Here is a 20863-nt window from a genome sequence, read left to right as displayed (position 1 = left end):
GGGCTCTAGAGAGATGGCTCAGTCATTAGGAGCACTCACTGCTCTTACAGAAGATCTGGGTGATTCTCAGCACCCACACGGAAGTTCACAACCTCCCACAGCTCCAGTTCCCGGGAATCCAACATCCTCTCTGACCTCCAGGAGTACCAGGCACACATATGCTACACAGCATGCATGCAGGCAAAACACTCACACATAAAATGAATAAATCTAATTTTAAAAAATTAAACACACACAACCAGGAAGAGACAGTATTCTCAGTCTAAGCTGTATCCAAATTACAAGAAACGCACACTGTTAGGACACCAGTTAGAATACAAGCTTATCAGGGAGTCATACCCAGGCACAGCGCAGTGATGGTTAAAAACGAAAATGTGGGGAAATGTATACCAACCTAATATCGATTTTTAAAATCAAAGTGTTTATACTAGAAGGAGAATAAATTTCTAAGCAAGCGGTAAAACGGGGGGGGGGGGAAGGGAGCAAAATATTTACGTAAGAATCTGTTCACCCGGAATGCAGAGTAAGGTTAAACATGTAAGCAGCTAACAGCAAAAGCTCAGAGACTTCTGAGAAGCAACATTAAAATCCATAATTTTAGTTAGAAATGCCAAAAGCTTCCTCTCAGTGAAGAAAAGATGTAGACAAAAAAAAAACAAAAACAAAAACAAAAACAAACAAACAAAAAAAAACAACTTAGCTCAGTGCAGAATAGCTAATAATACTGTGAACCGCCCAGCCTACTTACAGGACACTCTGCCCAGAAACAGCAATGGCATCCTTGCCAAGAGCACAGTGAGGGTTTAACAAGATAGACCCCATTTTAAAACGACCAGGAAAGGTGAGCGGTGGGAGAGTACACTTGCAATCCCGGAGCACAGGACACTAAAGAGGGAGACCTCGGAGTCCATGAACAGCCTGTCTACACTGTGAGAGCCTCCCATCAAAGATAAGCACTCCTTAAACATATGCATTCATTAACAAAGTGTACGACAAGCAAAGTGGAACAAACAAGAAGTTTACGGCAGACACTTCCGGCCCTAGCCACTCAGGAGCCTGAGGCAGGGGGATGGCAAGGGAGGATTGCCTGGGCTGCATGACAAGCTCAAAGCCAGTCTGGGTAACTTGGTGAGACTCTGTTTCGAAAACAAAAAGATAGAAAGAGCTTGAGGTTGCAACAAGGCTCCATGGGAGGGTTTCTACACAGCACAAGGAAGCTCTAGCCATCTTCCATATGCAATATAGAGCCAAACAGGAAGGGGGCCAGGAGCCCGCGAACACTTCAGAAGAAACCACAGCCACCTACCTATGAGTCAAAAGCAAGTCGCAGCGGACATTAGCAAACTAAGTATAAACTGTAAGAAATAAAATTATAGCCAAGCCTGAGAGACATAGCTAAAACAGTGCCTACGGCAGAACATAGAAGTTGGTACAGAAAAAGAAAAAGCTCAATATATTATGTAACTGTGCATATGAAAGAACTAAGAGGAAGAAATTCAACACAAAGCCAGAAAATAAGAAATATTTGAACAGGACTCAATTAAAAAGTGACAAAAATATAATAATAAAGAAAAGCCTGTAAAAATAGAAAACCATTCTTTTAAAAAAAAAAGACAGACGGGATCTATAAACTCCAGCCAGGCTGCCCAAGAAAAAGGAGAAAGAAACATATTGTAAATGGCAGGAATGAAATAGGACCTGTCACCAAGGTCTGGGAGGCAGGAAAAGGCTAGTGAGAGCTCAAAGATCTGATTTCTATCTACCTGACAATTTAGATGACAAAAAACAAATTGTCAGCAGTCACTAACTACCAAAGTTCACTGGTTATAAAATAGAGCCTTTGAACCATCTGACAATGATCAAAGAAATTTAATTTACAATTTTAGAGCTTGTGGGGGAAAAAAAAAAGCCAAACCCAGATGGTTTCGCAAGACAAATCAAACATTTAGAGAATGATGAACTCCAAATGCAAACGGGTGTGAGCTTGCCTCGCTCCAGGAAGCAAGCTTTACCCAGGTACCAAAAGCAAACACAGAGCAGAGTTAGTGAAGTGCTTGCCTTGCCAGCCACAGGGTCTGAGTCCAAGCTCAGAACTCATGTTTTAAAAAATAAAAAGCCCAGCCTGGCAGTACATGATTGTCATCCCAGCACTGGGAAACTGGAGACAGGAAGATCCCTGGTGCTAGCTGGCCAGCCACCCTAGACTAACTGGTGAGTTCCCAGGCCAGTGAGAGATCCTGCCTCATAAAACAAAGTGGACGGTATGAGACTAGAAGTCTCTGGCCTCCATGTACAATCACACATGTATACCTATAGATACACACAAAAGAAAGAAAAGGGAGATAATCTGTCTTATATAAAACCCAAATTTGTCTATACATTAGCAAATTAATACAGCAATATATAAGTAATTTGACACCACAAACCATTTGGGTTTCTACAGAACTACAAATTGGGTTGATATTTGAAGATGGAGTCTACCATATCTAGAGAAGAACTTAGAAAAAAACAATCAATGCAACAATTGGACATGAGAATGTTGAGTGCCTTGAATCATGGAGCCTCTTAGCCGGATGACATTGAGTGCCTTGTATCATGGAGCCTCTTAGCCGGATGATGTTGAGGGCCTGTATTATGGAGCCTCTCAGCTAATCAGGGAGACACAAAACATCCTAATCTCCACAAACAGAATCTACAACTTAGAACTAGCATCAGACTTAATGGCATGAAGTGGACCACCCACCCTTGGGGACAGGGCAGAGGGTGACTGCTCTAACTTAATATTACTCCAGAGGTCGTAGCCAGTACAACATGAAAGAGAAGGAAGACAATAAGGAATAAAGACAGAAAAGTAAACAACAATGAAATTCACAGATGACACGATTAATCAAGGACAACATTCCCAAATGCCTAACAGAAAAGTGACCTTAATGGGGCTGGACAGGTAGCTCAGTGGTTAAGAGCACTGGCTGCTCTTCCAGAGGACCAAGGTTTCATTCTCAGCACCCACATGGTGGCTCACAACCACCTGTAACTCCAGATCAGGGAATCTCACGCCCTCTCATGGCCTCCATGAGCACTATATCCACACGGTCACAGTATACATACAAATGCTCACTTACATAAAATAAAGGTTTTTAAAAGAAGAGAAGCAACAGTTTTACAATAAATAATACTGGGGTAATTCATCATTTCTATAAAAAAAATGTAAATCTTGACCAATTCTGCACCAAACATAAAATAACCAAACATGTGTCACAAATGTTCAAATGGCCAGTATTTACAAAACTCCCAGAAGATGGCTTCTAAACACATCAACAAAAGCAATTTTCTCAAAGAAAGAAGAGAGGAGTAAAACTTTTCAAAATGAAAAGGGAAATCCACTCTACCATGGGTATATTAAACAAGATGTTGGGGAAAAAAACCATTTTCAAATCATACATATGATAAAATTATTATAGACAAACCCAGAGAGATGGTCCAAATTAGTTGCCTGTTTTACAACAGTAAAAGGATTTGGACAGACCTTTTTACAGAGATGATATACAGATGGTAAATGACCACACTAAGGCCTTTGAAACCCCATTAGTGATTAGGGAAATTCAAATCAGAACTACCACAAGGGGCTATTATACCCATGCTAATCCCGACATGGTAAAATTCCAGGGTGCAAACAAGAAGTGTTGGCAGGCACACAGATCAGCAGGAGATGCCAAACAGTCCCACCGTTCGCAAAACAGTTTGGCGGTCCCTTTAATGTCAAACACATTTCCCATATGTCCTAGTTAACACTGATTGTCAACCTAACACAGCCTAGAGTCATTTGTGAAGAAAGCCCCTGTTGAAGAATTGTCTAGATCAGACTGGTCTGTGGGCATGTCTGTGGGGTTGTCTTAATTATTAACTCATGTGCTAATGCCCAACCCACTGTGGGCGGCACCATTCCTAGGCAGGAGGGCCTAAGAGGTATAAGGATGCTAGTGAACCAGCCTGCAGCATTCCTCCATGGTTTTGTTTTGAGTTCCTGCCCTGACTTTCCTCAATGACAGAGTCTATAACCTAGAAATGCAAGCCAAATAAACCCTGCCCTTTTAAAGTTACTTTTGGTCACTGTTTCATCACAGCAACAGAAAATTAAACCTACACGTGACCCACCATCCCATCCCTGTGTATCTACTTAAAGATGAAAGAAAAAGTGTATTCATGACAAAACCATACAACGACTTCCCAAGAAACAGCTGAATCATCCATCATGTCCCGGCTAAGCTAAGCAGACTCTTGACTCAGCCCACCACACCCACATTCAGCTACTTAGAGAAATACCAAGAGTGTTGTTGTGCCTGGAGAAGGGGGTGTAAACAAGTGGGGCTGTGCAGATAACACACAGCAGGAGTCTCATCTTGTAAACCACGAAATGATCAGGATGGACCAGACATTCCCAGGGGAAAGGGGTGTGGCTTGGTACTACAGGAAGACACCCTGTGGGGAAGGTGGGAAGGCTCTATATTTTGGTTATGACATGGTCATTAGAATTGTGTGCATTTATCAAAATTTATCCATAAAAGGCTGTGTTTTAGGACTGGGAAGAAGGCTCAATTTGTTAAAACTTGCCCTGCAAGGACTTGAGTTTGGATCATCAACACTCACATAAAAAAAAAATGGGCATAACAGCACACGTCTCTCTAATCTTGGTGCTGGGAAAACTGGAGGGCCCTTGAGGTTTACTGACTAACCAATCCAGTCAAATCATTGAGTTTCAGGTTCACTGAGAAGCCTTTCGTCCATATATAAGAAAGACAGTGATTGGGGAAAACACTCCATGCCAACCTCTGACTTTCACACATATGTGCATGCATGCACACGTACACACACAGGTGCACAAGTTAGTTTTATTGCATTCAAGCATGTTTCAAATACACAGTTCTAGGGAGCAGCAGGAGCTCAGCATTCTGCGTTAACAGGTTAACAGTCCCGCTCACCATGGCTCTTCACAGTGACCTTGCCTCCTGCTTCTCAGCCTTCATCATATTTTAAAACTCCATGGCAGAGCTACCGAGGCACCATGTGACCATTGGGGCTTGGGTCCTGGCATGTTGATTCTGATATGTAAGCCAGGCTGAGACCACGCCTCTATTAACAACAACAACAACAAAATGTTTCTCTGGGATTTCTGGTTCTGCAACTTTGCCCAAAGCAAACTTCACAAACTCCAGCACCCACTTGCATTTTTCAAAAGTAATTTCTAAGCATCCCCATTGGAGTTTCAACAGTTGCTAGGGATGCGGTTTCTGGCGTATTGAAAATTCTTGACATTTGAAGGTTCAGCAGTTGCATCATTCCTTTGAATGTATCTATTGGAATATAAATAACAGACACCCACCACCATCCATTATAAAATCAAGGAGAAAGTCTTCATTAGCAATCAGAAATATTGTATTGTTCCATTTTCCCCAAAAATGCTTAGGAGCCTTCTTCTCCCTGGCAGTTTTACCTTAACCCAAAAGATGCTTCTAACCTTGACAGTCAAGCATCCGTCAACCTATTGTGTCTTCCAAAAAGAAAAAAAATCCCTGTGCTTACATATCTAGCTGAAGCTGCTTTAAGTTGTTTCTTACTTTAGGCTTCTCCTTATTCAAAACTCTCATTAATGGGCTGGAGAGATGGCCCAGGAATTAAGAGTGCTGGCTGCTCTTACAGAGGATCAGGGTTCAATTCCCAGCACCCACATGGGTGGCTCATAGCTACCTGTAGCCCCAGTTCCAGGGGATCTGATGCCATTTTCTAGTCTTCAGAGGCACTGTATACCATTGTACACAGATCAATGTTCAGGCAATATGATGCATATAAAATACAAATATATAAATTGTTTATTCTTCTTTAGAAAGTTCACGGGGGCATGGTGATCACTGTACAATCAAGGCAGAAACATAATGCAACTTAATAGAAACATTGCAGGTTTAAAAGAAAAAAGAGTCAGTTTCTTTATTGCTTGCAGCCATGTAAAACAGATCATGAAGGAAAAGCCAGAAGTTCCTTGAAATTAACAGGAAAGTGGTGAAGGGTAGGTAAGCTCAGGAGGCCTGCCCTCCCCAAGACACTACAGACAGAAGGTTGTTGGGAAGGAGGTTTTCTTCAGTGGTGTGGATGTAGGTAACTTGCCTATGTTACAATGTATAACACCTCACCCATGCTCCTGAAAGCAACAGGGATAAAAATCAATGGGTCACCAGGGAAAGGCATAAAAGTAGAAGGGGACAGAAGGGGGACAAGACAGAAAGCGAAAGTGATCATCTGGCCAGGAACGAGTAACAGAATAAACAGGATCAAAATACATTGTGTGTGTGCCTGTGTGTGTGTGTGTGCGCGCGCGTGTGTGTGAAATTAAAAGGAAACTGTATATATCAGAAGGAAGTACACTTCTGCACAGAGCCAGGGGCAGAAAGTGAACCGTGCGCTCAGGATTCAAGAACCCAGGGTGCTCTGTGCTTATTTCCCTTTTTTTCTGAAAGGTACTGAATACAGAAAACTGTGTCTTCACACTCAGCAGCCCACACCATGGGATCATGGCAATGAAGGAAGAGAAGACATGCCTAAGAGGTGGTCCTGTAGGGACCTCTGCCCTCCCCCATCTGGAGTCAGTGTGCTCATCAATCAAGAACTGCAGGAGAACCCACATTTGGGGGGACCTAATTCTTACCCCAAAATACACTGACAGCACACCACCTGTGTTCAGACTCACACCTCTGACATAACAGAGTGAAGGAGATCCACATCAAGAGTCTACCTGTGGCTGGTCTGTCCCTGAACAGGTCTCCGAGCCCTGTTGCTTATCTGTTCCACATCCCTTTTAACTCCCAGGGGCTTTAAAGTTATAAAAGAGTAAGTGAGGAGATGGCTCAGTGAGTAAAAGCCTGAAGACCTGAGTTCAATCCCTGGAACCTCTGGAACCTCAGCACTCCTACAGAGAGATGGAAGGCAGAGACCAAAGAATCAGGCAGAGGCCAAGGGGTCAGTTATCACGGAGGGTGCTGTGCAGTGGCAGAAGCAACAAGAGAGACCCTGCCTCAAAACAAGAGGGAAGACAAAGACAGGTGGAAAATTGTCTCCTGTCCTCTACAGGCACCATGGTGAGCACACACATGTGTATGCACGAGTATACACACACAAACAGAGGCGGGGGGGGGAGGGAGACAAATGTATGCACAAATAAATTAAAATAGCATTCTCTTCCTATCCAAAATCGAGGTAACACCCCTCCCCCGGGGTGACATCCAAGAGCACATATTCTAAACGGCAAAATGAACTATAGCACTGAAGAAGGTCCTGCCAAGCCATTCTGGGAAAACTAAGAGAGTGTAACCATGACCTTTAGCCCCACTGACACTGCAAGCTTTTGTCCAAGTGTGAGTATTAGGCTATCAATAACACCAGCGAATCTTCCAAACTGGTGTTCCTCCTCATTTTGACGTTACACTTATCCGAACTGCAGGCAAAACCCAGCTCCCTAATGCGTACCACCTAATTAGGGAAATCAAGCAAGACATGTTCTTGGAACAGATACACAGAATCCGGCGCGATTGAGGCAGGCTTCTTTGTAAACTGCTTTCACAAGTCTGTAGTCAAAACCACTGCCTTCCCCCCACCCAACCTTGTTGAATGGTCCCACCCAGAATGTTAATCACATTACTCAAACTGCCTTTTCTCCCTGAGAATCCTCTGTAGCTCCACAGATCTCTAGTCTCGGAACACTGAATGCCTGTAAAACAAGTGATTGTGTGTTTTGATGCTTGCTTTTAAGGGAGCATAATGCAAATATTTATTCACCACAGTAATTTGCATTGTGCGTGTCGTTTTCACATCTAATTAAGGACTGGGAAAAATTACAGTCGTTGGAAACAAAAGCTTACATTGCATTTAAATACACATTCAAAGGGTGGAGTTAACTTCTCCATGAGGGTGAGATTCCAGACTGGGACTCACCACAGAAGCCGAACTGTGGAATCACCCAGAAGTTTAAAAGCTAGAGGAAAAAAGCTGAATGTGTATGTCTCTCGTTGGACACTGTTGTGGCTCTAAGAACTGGACACTGCTGTCCTGTTGGTCACTGGCATCCATGCTCCTTGATGCTGACAGCATGCCCTCCCTGTGTCCCTGGGAGAGTCTTAGAGCGCTACTCCAGCTGTTGCCTAAACTTGCTGCCTTCACTGCCACATCTTACTGAGTGTGGTCCTTGGTTCACAAAGGCCTCACAGAGCAAGAACTTGGGCTGTGACTTGGATGGAACTTTTAAGGAAAAAAATAAAAGCCTTCTGTTTTTCTGAATTGAGGGTAAGGGGCTGTAACTCTGAACTAGGGCTTCCTTTGCCTGATGAACAGACAGATGGGCAGTGCTCTTCCTGAGAGGCAGGCAAAAGAGCAATGATGCTCTGGATTCTCAGGTCTCACTGGAGCCCCCAGATCAAGCCCTGCCTGATGTCAACTCTCGTCCCAACATATCAGCTAAGTGAAGTAAAGAAGGTCCAACTGGGCGCCTTCAAACAGGAAACCAAGTACTTTCTGGCTTATCCACCATGATGTGGACTCACCTGATAACACTCTGACTCCAGTGGCCTTGCAAAAAGTTCAGATTTTTCTACAGCTCTTACACAGATATTATCATGAGAAAAAACTGTCTGCTTAATGGATGAAGCCAGATGGAATTCTTCTATCCAATTCATCATTCTAGGGGGTTCCCATTTCAGACTCTGAAGAAAGGTGTAAACAGTTGTAGACCTGCAATGATCCCTTTGAGGCTGCATCCTCAGGTGCTAGTCCAGGGCAGCAATATAGACTTCTTTAAGTTGATAAACCACTGGCCCTTCTTCCCCACGGCTTCTAGGTCATGGGGACTGCTTCAAAGGCATAGGTATGCACAGCTGCCTAGAAACATCCTCATGAAAACCGTCAACAACTGAGCAGTCTCTACCAAACCAGGCCCAAGAAAGAGCTCTCGAATCTCCTCCCATAATCCTCTTGGGAAGCAAAATGTAAAAGCAAAATGTAAAACAAAACATACTGACATATGTTTCATGTCAGTAACAGTCTTATGGTTTGAATCTGAAATGCCTCTATTTTTATTAGCATGTATGAACTACACGTGATGGGTTTCATTAGACATTTTCATACATTATATACTTAGATCAACTCCACCCCCAATTCCCATTCTCCTCCTCCTCCCATTGTTCCCCTTTCTCTTCCCACCTGGTCCCTGTCTACTTACATACCCCCCTCCCCCTTTCCTCCTTCTCCCATACATTTATTTATTCTGGTGACCCAGTGAGTTTCCCTAGGGGTGCTTACCTGAACAGGTGTGACAGGTTATTTCCAGGAGTTTGGGCTCTTACCAATGATTATACTGAAAACAATGTCTCTCCCTCAGCAACAATTATCTGCCTACAGACACTCAGGAAAGGGAAGGGCCTCATGAACTTCTCACCCCAGCCCTTATTAACTTTCTATAGGTCTTGTGTTGGGATAAACTCATGAGCCCTTCTCCTTACCATGACAGGATGTAAGCAGGCCCAGTCTTACTGAAGTGTTGCAAGACTAATCATTACAACTGCTGTGAGTTCAAGAGTATAATAATGATGTCCCGCAAAGACTGCCATGTTGAAAGCTTGGTCCCCAGTGTGATAGGAGTAAGAGACTAGGCTTGGTGGGGGGGGCAGGTATTTGGATCACAGGGCTCTGAACTCATGAGAGGATTAAGCCATTGGTGGGGATCATAGCTAAATGGGAGGGGATAGAAATTACAGAAGACTTAGAGTTTTCGGAGGAAGAGAGACATGCCCTTGAAATGTGTATTTTGTTTCTGTCCTCTTCCTTTCTGCCTGTCTGCCACCTCATGTTCAACACAAGCTGAACCTCTTTTCCCTGGCACATGTCCTCCACCTTGATGCACCATCCAAAAACAGCAGAGCCAGTAGAGCCAAAAGCCAAATCCCGAAACCATGAGCAACAGCAAAAACTTTCCTTCTCTAGGTTCATTTTTTTTTTTTCAGGAATGTTGTCACAGTAACAGAGACCTAACTTATGTCAGTAATTTCATTTGAACAGGTCAAACTCTTCTGTGGCCTCCACACTGGCACAGGGATGGCCAGAGCATCCCCTCAAGCTCAGAAAGCCTGGATCTTGTGGTTGAGACGTGCAGATGGTGTTGAAGTTTGACCTATGCTCTGGCAGATCCTCATGAGCAGCTTCCTTGGCTGAAATGAAGATCAAGCAGCAAGTAGAGCAAAGGGCTGGCCCTGCGTGAGCTCAGCATCTACTCTGAAAGTAACAATACAGTGTCTGTTGATTTCAGGCAGCCCTATCATATGGCGGAGGGGCCAGGCCCAGGGTCACAGGTGAACCAGGGATCCTTGGATTTAGATCAGAGTTAGAGCACACTGTAGCTAAGACTTCCCAGTGGCAGAGGCTGCTCACAGTGCCCAGAAAACATACACAACTCAATATGGTGCTCTCTGCCATAGTGGGCTATATTATATGGTCAGCTGATCAGAAGTTTGGCCTACAGTGAGCAATGGCCAACTGGTGACAGAGAGAGGTCAGAAAGGTCCCTAGGGGAACTCAGGATGACAGCCTTCGTTACACATGAGGAAGCCACTTTTTTCTCCACTTGGGTTACACCAAGCTATGCCGACCCACCATGCCTCAGTTTCCCCCATTTACTGGTAACCCCCTGAGAGGTGATGTCACCATCATATCTAATCATTGCTTTTGCTGTATTCACAGTTGGTCCTCAAAAATAATCTGGGATTTCAGTGAGATTCCACTTTGAAGATAAAAACCTAGAGGCAAGCAGATTCCTCAACGGAACATGGATAGGTTATCCAGGTACTCAAGCCAGGTGGTGGGAGTGGGAAGGGGGTCTTGTGTCTGATGGAAGCCACAGAGAGAATCACTCATTCCAAGCAAGAACGTGTGCCTGGAGCTTTGGTAGGTGTCACGGCTATCTGAAGGAGACATGCCTAAGGACACCTTCTATTCCACATGTAAATGCATTTTGTCTCCTCACAACTGTGAAATTAAAGACTCTTTCCCTCCACAGCCAATATCCTCACATGTAGCATCCTCACAACGCTCACCCTGCAGACCCTGGGACCACAGTTGTAGACAGATCCCCAACACTCTACAGGTTCCCGACGTTTTCCCATTTCCCAACACCTCCACCATCAAAAGCCAGCATCCTAGGGCACAGGACCACATTCTTAAACAAGCAGAGCCTCATCACTACACTCAGAGGCTATCAAAGCAGTCAGCGGGAATCACCAGGAATGGCAAAAGCTGACAGCGGCCTCAACTGAGGGTCACTCAATAACTCAGACTCCTCCCCACCTCACAGTGTGGGGTGGGAGAGGCCAAGCATGCAGGAAAGAACTTCACAACGAACAGTCTACAGTGGCCAAGTAAATATAACTCCAAAAATCAACAAAACAAAACCTTGTTGTACATTATAGCAAGAAACTGCATTATATAATTGTCCAGCAAAGGCAGAAAGCCCTAAATTGTGGTAAGGCATTAAATTATATATATTTAGCATATATTTTTAAAATGCAAGGACATGCTTATATAAACATATGAACTCAAAAAACTTGAAGATAAATTAAATGTAAGTCCTATATATAAGTGGTTTAAGAACTCACACAAAAAAACAGAAATACATAAAAATGCAAAGCCACTAGGATTAAGCAGTAAGACTGTTTCCTTTCTTCTCTCTCATTTTGAAGTAGCTTGAAGTTGCTTATCACAAAAATTAATAAATAAAAATAACTGTGGGGCCTTGAAAATGTTAGTTCGCAATTAACAGAGTTTAACTGCTCTTTCGGAGGACCTGAATTTGAGTCCCAACCCCCAAGTCCAGGCCATTCACAGCATCCCATCACTCCAGCTTCAGTGGATCTGATGCCCTCTTCTGGCATCTGCAGGCACTGCATCCATGTGGCATATACACAGACAACATAGGGAAATCAAGTAACTGCATTCGGGTAAAGTGAGCAGACAGAAGGAAAGAGAAAGAACAGAGTTCAAAATAAAAGAAAGCTGAGGATTAATCTTATTAACAAGACCAAGAGCACAGCACCTGGAGCTATGGATAGCAAGTTCTGCCGTGAGAGACCACAGGTGAAGAGAGACCAACCCTGGATCACACAGAAAGCTCACCCTGTTCACAGGGCAGGAAGTGCAAACCACGGCTCTTCCCAGTTCTGACACGCAATGAAACGTGTTTTCATGCTTCAGCTCAGAGGAGGGAGCTGAGTCTAAATGGATAGTGTCTTTTTTAAAAAACACCATATGGGTGTGTCCTACATATGCAGAGATACTGGCTGAAGAGAGCTACAGGGCTCAGTCTGTACAGATAGATGCTGGGGGCATCCTGAATTCAATTGTCCAAGAGCGCCTCCCTCTTCTCTCTCCTTTTCCCATTTCCTTCTTCCACTTCTCATCTCCCTTCCTTTCTCTTCCCCATCTCCTTCCTCTTTTCCCTTCCTCCTCTCTGCTTCCTTTTTACCATTTCCTCCTCTCTCTGTCCCACCTCTCTCTCCCTCCTCTTCCCCTTCCCTCTCTCTCTTTTCTCCTCCCTTTCCTTCCCATCCTCCATCTCTTCCCCTCCTCCTCTTTGTTATTTCTTACCATTTTAGATATTCCCACAATCCCCCATACTTCACTTTCACTACTGTAAAATCTGAATAAAAGCCAGCTCCAGCTTCCCGAAACAGACAAGCAGGTGTTGTGCCAAGTAAACAGGGGACAAGGCCCAGCACAGTGCTAGGTACTGCGGGGTGTTTTTCTGGGTGGCCACCGGAAGTGCAGAAGCGCATGAAGAAGCGCAAGGCTGGAGCTGGCTCTCTCCACAGGCTAGGAAATATACCCGAGTCTCTTCCACTGTGACACTGACTTGCAGGGACACTATCTTAAAAGCACACCCACATCTAAGCCCTCTCTGAAGTTCCGCCCTTCCCTAGGAAAACCATCTTTACTCAATAAAGAAAGCAGACATGGGGCCAGAAAGCCACATACCCGGGAACATACGTGTTTCCAAGACTTTCACTTTTCTGATGCATTTTGACTTTGGGTTTTCCAGCCTAAGCTTGTGGTTTTAGCAAGAGGCTGCAGCTGCCATGCTGTGCACCTGCCTACCGTCATGCTGTGCACCTGCCTACCGTCATGCTGTGCACCTGCCACACCAGGCACCTGCCAAAGAGGTGGCTGCTGGGAACAAGGAGGGGTGGTAGGCTAAGAGAAGGCCTGTTTTGAAACCACACTGGCCTACTGCTGTGGCGACCTGAAATTGTCACACACGCTTCTGATCTCAGTTGGGAACTTATTCTCCCCGTCCCCCCACTGCCACTCAAGTGGCTTTGTTAAAAGCAACCAAACAACAACCAAACAATGACATGTGACCAACGCTGGATGGATGTAGAGTCCTATAAACGTAATAATTTAATGTCACTAAAAACCCTTTGCCTCTCTGTCCCCTCGAGTGTAGATCTGAGTCTCCCATATGACTATGTGCTTGGGGTCAGAGAAAGAGTCGAGAACCAGGGATTTGAGCCCTCTTCAAAAAGCTGTCTTTCCCATGGCCGCTCGTCCCTGTTCTGAATATATGCCCTTGATTCCATTCTCAAACGTTGGCCACAAGGATGTTCACGTTCAAGTTTAGGGACGCATCCTGTATCGATTCTTAATTTCTGAAACTGAGGTCAGGCATGGGCTGTCATGTGTCTTTATGTAAAAAAAAAAAAAAAAAAAAAAATCCACCCTAAATTTAACACCCTAAACCCAACAATTTAAGGGCTGGAGAGACGGCCGTGCAGCTGAGAGTGCCTGCTGCTCTTGCAGAGGACTCTAGTTCAGGCCTGAGAATCCCTGTCACGCAGCTCACAGCCACCTGTAACTCCAGCCTGCTCCAGGGGATCTCATGCCCTCTTCTGGTACCCACGGGCACTGCATCATGTGCACACAAACCCGCAGAAACACAAATACACATCCATTTTTTTCAAGTATTAATTTTTTATGTTTATTTTTGCAAGAGCCAGCATTTAAGATGAATGCCTTTTGTTTTAATTCGTCCCGCAGCAGGTTTTGTTAAAAAAAAAAAAAAAAAAAGACAAAGTTGCATAAAGGTACCCTGAATCTCAGCTCTCATTTTGTAACAGCAATGGCTCCCTGTTCTTTTTGCTTGAGCCCCCACAAGATTATTTCCACCGCTTACCCAAGCTTGATTCTGGCATCCAAAGTTCAACTCACTGATCCATATGCTCACAGGATCCCACACCCACCTCTTGTGAATAGGAATACCATGGATCTGTCTTCTTTGCACATGTTCCTTCCTCCCCCTTTCTCGTCAGCCTCCCAGCAGTCACTAAAGAGCATCCTTTAATCCTGGATGAGCACAGGCCACCCGCTGACCTTGCGTTACCCAGGAAGCCATGTGTACAGGCACAGTGCACACACAAACATACCCACGAACCTCTGTTCTCATCTGCAGATCACTATTATTATTATTATTATTATTATTATTATTATTATTATTTTGCTGTGCATGTATGCATCCTGTATGTGTGTGTGTGCGTTTGTAAAATAGAGGATCACTTTGGATGTCATGCCTCAGGACGCCACCTGCCTCGTTATTTGAGTCTGAATCTCAGAAGCCCAGAATTTACTAATTCAGCTAGACTGGCTGACAGCAAGCCTAAGGGCATCTGTTCCCCTCTATCTCCCCAGCACTGGCAAGGCAAACACATATAACCACACACCTTTTACATGTGGGTGCTGGGGATCAAATAGAGAGGACCTAATGTTTACACAGTGGGCACTTAACTGACTGAGCCATCCCCCCAGTTCCATCTTCTTCAAGTAGCTGTCCTCACAGTATCATACGCCCTCTTCAACAGCCCTGGAATTCAACTCTAGATCTCAGTCAATTTGAGGTGTTATTCCCAATCACCAGCGACAAAATAAAGTGTGAGAATATTAAACAGCATGGTACCTTTTTATTCATTTTCCCAATATATATTGAGTTTCTAGCATGTCCTGGGCTCTGAGCTTACACTAAAGGGAAACTCTACTTTAAACCCTCAAGGGCCACTCCTGCTGGACAGATAGCATAGAAATACAATCACAGCTGACACAGAGCACAGCTGGTAGGGAGGGGAGACAGGGGGAGCCAGACCCGGCAGCTCTTCCTCCCCGGATCCTGATCCTGGATCAGTTACCCAACTTCTCTAAGCTTCAGGGTCATCAGCTCCACTGGTTTGTCTGCAGGTTTGTGAATATCACCTAAATAAATCTCTCAGCACGATTCCTGTCACCAATAATTGCTCAAAAAATTAACTGTTATAACTATTGACCAGTATATCCCTGTAGCCGTCTGAATTACTCAGAAAGACAAGGAGCCTTTTACTGCCAGGCAAAGGTTCTTCAGGCAATATTTTATACTCTTAAGAACACTTAAAAAAATTTTATTGACCCTCTGCAATGTCCAAAATGCTATGCTAAATACGAAAGAGAAGTCAGAGATAGAAAAAAAAATAGGTATTTGTTACCCTAGGGGAACTTAAAGTTTCTAAGAAGGGCTACAAACTGGGTTTTAAATGTCACCTATGTACTTGTAGAAGGTGGGAGGAGGTGTCTCAACCTCTCAAAATTATTAATATCCAAATCCCTGGGTCCTAAGTATTTAATCACCTCATTTTGGACTTAAAAACCAGGATGAGAGTAAATGAAATCATGGATCATTTGGTGAGCATAAAAGCCACTGCATGTACTCCAGCAAGAGGAGAGGCGGGAAGCATGCACACAAAGCAGGTAAAGGCCTGAGGAGGAGACAGGGGAGATGCTGCAGGGTAGGAAACACAAGGAGAAAAGAAGAGGGACTGAGAAACATGGTAGCAACCTTGTGTGTGCCACTTGGCAGTCTAGAAGAATGGGTGGGGGGAGCCCCAATCCAGCTGGCTAGTGGCCACAAGGGGCTGTGAGGGCCAGAAGCACCCTCCTCAGAGTGCCCTGCTGCTGTGCTTTCAGCATCCAGTTTCTGCTCTCTGAAGCCATAACACTGGGGAAAGTTTGTTACAGCAGCTGTAGGGAACTCATACTCACTTGTACCAAGAGAAAAATCCATCCTTGTCTCCATTGGGTTTGTTTTTTTTGTTTTTTTTTTTTGTTTTGTTTTTGTTTTTTTGTTCCTGATAGTTTTTGTTGATTTGTTTTGTTTTGAACTCACTGTCTAGTTGAGGATGACCTTATGTGCTTCTTCAAAAAATCACACTCACGAATGTATGTGTGGGTATGAACATGCCATGGCTTGTGTGTGGAAGTCTGAGGACAACTTGGAGTCAGTCCTCTCCTTGCCCTGTCTGTGTCACAGCAACCAATTACCAGCAAATGCCTTTACCTACAGAGCCATTCACTGACTTGTTGTTTGTTTGTTTGTACCAGCTGAGCCCCTCACACAGGATATGAAACAGTGACCAAGTTTTCCATTCACTTGGATGATTTTGAGAATTGGTGTTGATGCTGCCCACCCAGTTCTCTCCAGCCTGCTGTCTCCCGACTCCACGCAACAGCAATGTGACCTTCATCATTCCTTCTGCCCCACTGATACCAGCTTTCTTTAGACCATGGTCCAGACTCTCTTTTTGCACAGCCTCCTCCTCCCCAGGCTATCCTAAGAGCTGACATTAAGCATCAGAAGAAAGCTCCCAGGCAGTCACTCTGGTCAAATGCTGGGGCACCTGCTGGGAGAGATGCTACTCCTGCCCTTCCAAGTACTTGCAAAGGTACAAGCTCAGCTTCCTTTAGGTGTGCTTTCTTTCTCTTGCTTTCTTTCTCCATGCAGCACAGGCTCAGAGAAGCCAGACCAGGCCTGTGTACTGCCTTTTTCTCACTACTGTATCCTCTGCATTGAGCAGTACTCCTGGGGGAGGGGCATTATTGCCTTGAATTAGAAATAGGGGGCAGGAATGAAGGAAGACACAAGACAAAAGGAAAGCGAGGGTGTCCAACAAGCCAGCAAGGTTTCCCCCTGTCACTTGAAACAAAGTGTTTGTGGCACTTTGAAATTGAGTGAAAAGACTATCATAAATTTCTTCAGTGTGAGTGCTCTTGAGGACCTAGCCCTGTGTCTCTGGAACACTCACAAATACTTCTTGTACAGGTCTGGGGGTCACTAAAAGGTGGCCTTCAGTATTTGTTGGATGGATGGATGGATGGATGGATGGATGGATGGATGGATGGATGGAGAGATTTACTGGATTGGATAGATGGTGGATGGGTGGATGAACTGGACTGGACAGGCAGATGGACAAATGCATAGATGGACAGGTGGAGAATATTGTATTAGATGGATGGATGGGTAGGTGGATAGATAAATGGATGGACCGGATTAGATAAACAGATGAATGTATAGATGGTTGATAATCAGATAAATACATAGATGAGAAACAAACAAGTTAGAAATATTACAGTGATGCATGTTCCCATAATTGTGTATTTTTATATATTTAGTTCAGTCCTTTATCTTGACTTGTTAAGAGCAGAACACATGTAAACAGACCTTCCAACTTTTAAAAACTTATGTATGTTAAGTTGTTTTGTTTTTAAAACATATTCATATTGCGTAGCCCCGGCTTGCCTTGAACTTATGATCCTCCTGCCACGGCCTCTGGAGATTACAAGCATGTACCATACCTAACCACATGCAAGCATTTTCTTTCAATAAAATTATATTCCATCATCATCAGTTCAAAAAAGAAAAAAGAAAGCTTCCTGCCTCCGTAGTCCCCAGACTTCTAATTCTTACAGCATTTGAACATGAACAATAAAGCCAGTTTCCCTCTTCTTTCCTCCTCCCCAACCCTATATGTGGACACACACTCCCTTGCTATCTCTCCTTCTGAGTTTTTCGTGCCATAAAAGGGAGCCTTTATGGGACAATCACTATAAACTGAGGTTCTCTCCTTACCACCCAAGGCTTCAGGAGCTTAACCTTCAGAGCATAATGGAGGCTGTTGACATGGAAGCCATCATTCCAGGATGGGAATGCCCCTCCAGGACATCCCATGCACCCAGCCGGAATCAGTTAGTGCCTGGCATCACAGCCCAGGCTCCTCTCCCAGCATTGTGGGTATCAGCATCTGCTTCTCATGAGCGATCGTGTGGCAGAGAACAGGATGCAGAGTGACTAGTAAAAGAGAAGGTGGGGACAAGCGGCCTAAAGTGGCAGTTTCTAGACATTGCATGTAAAACCTGCCTTGGTCTCTGGCTGTCTCCAGTCTGCCCACAGATCTTTCTTCCTTCCTTCCTTCCTTCCTTCCTTTCTTTCTTTCTTTCTTTCTTTCTTTCTTTCTTTCTTTCTTTCTTTCTTTCATTCTCAGCTAAGTGTCCTTATTCCTGTCCCCCTTCAAAAAGCTCAGAGCCATGTACTCACACATCTGCAGACAGCAACATCGAGTTTCTAACCAAAACTATGGTGTAAACACAAGACACGAGCTACCTGACCATATCAGGTCACTCACTGGGGAAGTTTGGGGTCAGAAGCCAGGGGCAACAGTGAATTGTGTGTTTCATGTCATGGTCCCCTAGGTCCCAAGGAGACAGAACAGTTTATCTATGTATGAATTTCTAAGGAGCCAGGTGAGGGTAGGCTGGCAGTATTAGCTCATGAAACGGATACATATATAAAGTCCAAGGTCACTGGGCTGATTAGCCAAAGTCATTAGCACATGAAATATGTGTTCTATTGTATTTAAGAGTTTCTATTGAGGAAAAACAGTAAAAGCAGTAACATAATAAAGTAGGTACTTAATATTTGATACTAACTCCATGTTTCATCCAGTTGGAGACAAGTTAAATATTTTAGAGTGTGTGTTAACTTGTTTAAAATTCTCTCCATTATAGCCCATATTTGACTTCAAGTAAGTTAGACCTGCAGACATGAGTCGGGGGATGGCTCTATGGATAAAGTATTTGCCTGCTAAATGTGAGGTCCTGAGTTCTAATTCCCATCACCCGTGTAAATGCTAGGTAGGCATGGCAGCCACCTAGAAACCCATCAATTTGGACACAGGGGATCTCCTAGGGTTCATGGAGAGACCATGCCTCAATAAATAAACTGGAAAAAATTTCAAGAATATGCAGGCTTCCAACTTCCACACACATGTACACACACACACACACACACACACACACACACACATACACCCCCATCTGCCCATACACATATCCAGCATGCAAACCACATGCCACACACATAAGTTTTAAAAACAAACTTACAAACCCAAGAGGGAAGTAGGACAAAAAGTGGAACACTGGGCTGCCCTTGGGTTTACGTGGCGTCTGCCCCCATGAAATCCCTTTTTACAGTTTGATACCATCCTCATTCCTTCCAGCTGAGAGCCATAGCTGAGCTACCTCAAACGTGCTCAGCTGGGCTGACAGATGCATGAAGGCTCCCACATTCTGACCGGCTTCAACAGCCTGATTGAGGCAGGCTCCATCTCCAAAGTCCATGCACAGCACTTGCCCCGAATTCCATGACATAAACATTACTGACAAGCTGGGTTCTAGCCATTCAGAAAGGAGATGCTCCCCCAACACACAGTACCTTCTTTGAGGACAAGTTCAAAAGCATGAAGGGAAAGGTGGCTCCCTTCAACACAGCTGCTCACAATGAAGGCGTCAGTACAGGAGCAAGGGAACACCATTGTTCTTGTAGTAGCGCTCTGTACTTTGCTTAATAAGACCTTGTTATTGTGGAATAAAAACAGAGACGTCTAGTCTTATCAAACCAAGCAACAAGTATACAGCAAGCTTCCCGACCATGCTGGAGGCAGGTTTTTAACCTAGGGCCTGTCTTTTCACCAACCTCCTCTTTGGTTTCCAGTGTATTCTACACCCCCAAAGCTGTGGCCCCCGGGGGGGGGCGGGGGCTGCTCCTTCTTAGCAGACCTGAGCTCCTTACAGCAGCACTTGAACAGACAGTGGAGTGCATAAACACCTAATCTCTTCCTAGCCAAACCATTCCCACACAAAAGCCCAGCGAGCGATCTGCCTAACTCAACAAGATCCAAAGCAATTAGATTCCCAGAAATCAGAAAAGCCAGAGACCAAAATCAACATATCATTAAAACATTGTGCTTGTCGACTGGCTGGGAAGTTTCAAAGAGAGATGTCGCCTGATAAATATTCACAGAAAAAAATATGTTTACAGGGTTTTTCCAGCACACTGAAGAGAATCTCGACTTTTGCTGAGAAGGGGGGGGGGGTCGTGTGGGGGGGGGGGAGAAACTGCCCCAAACAGAAACCACCTATCAGTCAAGAAGATGTGTAGTGTCCATCTACAATGTCCTGTGGCTACCAAGGCTCTGCAAGGCATCTCTGTCCCAAGCTTCCAAATTTGCTTGTACCCAGCAGGGAGTGGAGGGAGCCGGTAGCAGAGCAGGTAAACGGGGTAGGAGGTGTTCCCTCCCTCCACTCACAGCCCAGGTCAGGACCGGAACAGCTTGGGTTACACTGACAGTAGAACATCGTGTGGAGACAGTGTCCTCACCACAGCAGCTGCAGGAGGCGGACCCAGGAGACCCTGGGCTGAAAGGGACTTGTGTTCTTCAGGGTCCCACGGTACGCTCGCTGACATTCCTGTCCAGCAGAGCTGTTCGGGTTTATTTCTAAAGAGATTAGGGCAGTTGGGAAGTCCACTCCAAATTCCAGGAAGCTTCCAGGTTCAGGATAGCATAGGCTTCCCCCTTCTCACCTTGTGGATTAGACACACTCTCCTAGCGCATCTTAGCCAGACTTCTAGGGAAATCACCTGCTACCAGGG

General features: G+C 44.6%; 1 protein-coding gene across 2 annotated transcripts in view; it reads right to left on the bottom strand.

Annotated features, from left to right (window-relative positions):
• Window positions 1-20863, bottom strand: part of Tmem132d (transmembrane protein 132D) — a 605099-nt gene that overhangs the window by 583176 nt on the left and 1060 nt on the right. The gene's annotated exons all lie outside the window — the stretch shown is intronic.

The sequence above is a fragment of the Meriones unguiculatus genome, chromosome 4 (genome assembly GCF_030254825.1).
Source record: "Meriones unguiculatus strain TT.TT164.6M chromosome 4, Bangor_MerUng_6.1, whole genome shotgun sequence".
In the NCBI taxonomy this organism is placed as follows: Eukaryota; Metazoa; Chordata; class Mammalia; order Rodentia; family Muridae; genus Meriones; species Meriones unguiculatus.
The sequence above is the reverse complement of the archived record's forward strand: the minus strand, read 5'-3'. Positions and strand labels throughout refer to the sequence as shown.